General features: G+C 38.7%; 1 non-coding gene across 1 annotated transcript; it reads left to right on the top strand.

Annotated features, from left to right (window-relative positions):
- The first annotated feature begins 3,027 nt into the window (after positions 1 to 3,027).
- LOC112469669 lies at positions 3,028 to 3,146 on the top strand. Its single transcript, XR_003042718.1, has one exon. It is a non-coding gene; the product is annotated as a 5S ribosomal RNA (ribosomal RNA).
- Positions 3,147 to 3,585: the final 439 nt, after the last annotated feature.

Genomic DNA, 3,585 nt, shown 5'->3' with positions numbered 1-3,585 from the left:
TGATATTATTGTGCTTCCTCCCTTGTGAGTAGTCTGTAGCTCTTGATGTTGAACACTTAGGGACATGTCATCCTAGCATATTGTCCCTCCTTGTAGTGGGCAATAATTAACTGATTGTAATAACATAGAGGCTTTTGGGGAGGGGTTATAACTTTTTAAATCAGTCATAGAGAAAGTAGGGGAAACCTTTACTACGATTGCAGAACTGGATGCAAATTTTATGAATGTTGACAATGTAAAAGCAAGGTGTAGCTGACAAAAGGGGCTCTAGATTAATTCAAAGGTTGCTTGTGACCTTCATAAGAATGAAATTGCTGAGGAGAAACCCAAAGTGATTACATCAATATGAAATGCCTAAATCCTAAATCTAGCAAATTCAGCAAATTTGTTTCTCATCAAATTGCACTTTAGAGAAGTAGCTACCTCTTATAGGAGGTAAGAGATGAAAGAGAAAGAGTGATAACCTTATCTTTCATAGAGGGGAGTAAAATACTGACTGAATGTAATAAAACAAGAAATGAAAGTTTAAGCATAGTATTTAAAGTTAAATACATCAGCAATTGAGGCATTTTTAGAAAATACTGTGAGTATGAAAATTAGGACAATAAGAGGTGGAGGAAGTACAGGGAGGGCCATGTGATCTAAATCCCTATCTTATTATTATTATACAAGGAGTCAAAAGAATGTCCTAAAGTGATGAAATTAAGAAACAGTGATACAAGCTTATTATTTTGAATTATGGAATAAGCCACAGAAGAATGAAGAAGAGAAACAACTAATAATGTTGCTTTAGGAGAATGGACCTGAGGCTTGGGAGAGGTAAGGCAGGAGACCTTTGCTTTTCATTGTAGGCTCTCTTTGCTATTTTAATTTTACCAAGTACATCAAAATGTCAATAATATTTTTAGGCGGAGTGTGTGTGTGTGTGTGCGTGCATATGCATGTGCGTGTGTGTGTGTGTGTGCACGTGTTTTCCTTACAGGCAAAGACCGTGCGTGCATATGCATGTGCGTGTGTGTGTGTGTGTTTTCCTTACAGGCAAGGACAATACCTTAGCCATCTTTGTTTTCCTGGGTCTATCCTAGTAGTTGGCACAATAGCAATAAAATAACAACATTAGGAAAATCGTCTACATGTTAAGCACCTACAATGCCCCAGACACTGAGCAAGGTGTCTCATATAAATATTGTCATTCCTTACACAACCCTACAAGGTAAACATTCTATCTTTCTAATAAAGAAACAGATGCAAAGGAGTTCAAAATAAGAAATTTTCCAAGGACATACCACTGGTTAATGGTAGGATTTGAACCTAGGTCTGAAAACCAGCAGTGTTTGATTCGAAGTCTGACTGCCTCTAGGAACTTGGGCTTTTTTAAAAAACTAAATCGGCATTTGAACGAATAATTGGTAATGAATGATTGTGAATAAATGAATTCGTGCACAGCTTAAAGCGAATGTCAGTTATGTTGTTCCATGCCTCAAAAAAAAACCATTTTATCTTGCTACAAGTATCACCATCTTGATCCAAAAGCTTTAGACTCATAAAGTCATTATGCCCGAAATAACTTGAAGAGGCTATTGTGAAGAATAAATAAGGTCTAGTGGAAGCCAGAGGGAAAATTTAGATTCTCAAATGTAAGTGGAGAGATTTTGTTCAGTAATAGAACAAATTGAAATAATCCAGGCTGAAGGAACACTGGGTAATAAATATACATCGAATCAACCTCAACATTTTCAACTTTCTGTACTAAAATTGTGTTTTCATGCAGATTTAAATGGCTTAAGCATTAGGGCTTGATGCAAAATTAGTTTGCCTAAATGGCTGTGTCTTTGAGACCAAAGAAGGTCACACGATGCAAGAGCATGCCCTGTCTCAGGAGCACAGCACTGGCCCCCATCCTTTTTGATCTTTTAACTCTGTCGGCAAAAAGGTAGAATGCACCCCTCCGCCTTATCTATGTATCTATAAATTATATTCTGATATACTGGATTAAGATATGTATTACGGCACACACACAAGAATAGAAAACATAAAAGGATGAAATAAATACAGCACATAAACACAAGTTCCACTTTTTCCCCTCGCTTTCCAATAGGGAGTCTTGTACAACCGCGGCTGCACCTCACTCAATCTATGGGAACCCCAATCTATGGGATGGATTCCCACACACTGAGTAAGTAGCCATGGAGAACAAGTTGTGTATAAAAGAAAACAAAAATATTATAATTAGAGCCAACGCTCATTAAGCACTTACCTTGCGCCAGGCACTGTTCTAAGCAGTTTGTGTGTATTATCTCACTTAATCCTTACAACGACCCTGTGAGAAGGTTGTATTTTATGAAAGGCAAGATTGAGGCTCTGAAAGATTACTTTCCTGAGGTCACACAACTGGTAAGTGTAAGATTCAGACTGCCTTTTTTAAATAAACATTTTATTTTTGAGTAACGTTTAATTTACAGAAAATTTGCAAAGATAATACAGAATTCCCAACACGCAGCTTCGTTAACATCTCATATAGCCATGGTATATTTGGCAAAACTAAGACACCAACATTGGTACATTACTATTGACTAAACCCCAGGTTTTATTTGGGTTTTACTAGTTTTCCCACTAATGTACTTTCTCTGTTCCAGAATCAAATCCAGCGATACTTCTCCTGGTATGGGGCTTCAGTGTGGGTTGTACCAGAGAAAGAGAGTCACAGTAGGATGTGGAGATAGATGCACATATGATGTTTTTTCGCTTGTAGGTAACTGTCTTCTCCCTGAGTCTGCATATCACCTTCCCTCTATACGTGTTATTTTCTGTGTCCAAATTTCCCCTTCTGTGAGGACATAGTCATATTGGATTAGGGTCCACCATAATAATTTCATTTTAACTTGATCATCTGCAAGATTTTATTTCCAAATAAAGGTCATACATACAGGTGCTAGGAGTGTGGACTCCAACACCTTTGGCGGTGGGTGGGGGGAGGGGGAGTCACAATTCAACCCATAATTAGGCACATCTAAAATCTACAGGGCAATCTACAGCCATGCTACCCTGAACAAGCCTGATCCCGTCTGATCTCGGAAGCTAAGCAGGGTCAGGCCTGGTTAGTACTTGGATGGGAGACCACCTAGGAAGACCAGGTGCTGTAGGCATAAAAAATAAAAAATAAGGGATCGTAAGCTCACAAGGTCCTTGAAATCTATGAGGTCAACCAACTGTTGCCTCGCCTAAAAAAAAAATAAATAAATAAAATAAAGTCCACGGGCAGGCTGCTAGGAAGGGCAGTCTGGAAACTCTCGGGCAGGGCCCTAGCTGCTGTCCATGGGCAGAATGTCTTCTACTTCTGGGAAGCCCTTGCACTGCCGTAAGTCCTTTCAACTGGTTGAATCAGCAACAGCACCCTCCCCACCACCTTATCTAGGATAATCTTCCTTATTAAAGTAACTGATTATGAATTTTAATCACATCTACAGAATATCTTTGTCACCACATCTAGATTAGTGTTTGACTGAGTAACTAGGGGATGTAGCCTAACCAAACTGACACATGGAACTAACCATCACTATAATATATTTAGATTCATTTGCCACA

The sequence above is a fragment of the Pteropus alecto genome, unplaced genomic scaffold (genome assembly GCF_000325575.1).
Source record: "Pteropus alecto unplaced genomic scaffold, ASM32557v1 scaffold86, whole genome shotgun sequence".
NCBI lineage: Eukaryota > Metazoa > Chordata > Mammalia > Chiroptera > Pteropodidae > Pteropus > Pteropus alecto.
Note: the sequence above shows the minus strand (reverse complement) of the source record. Positions and strands in the feature narration are given on the sequence as shown.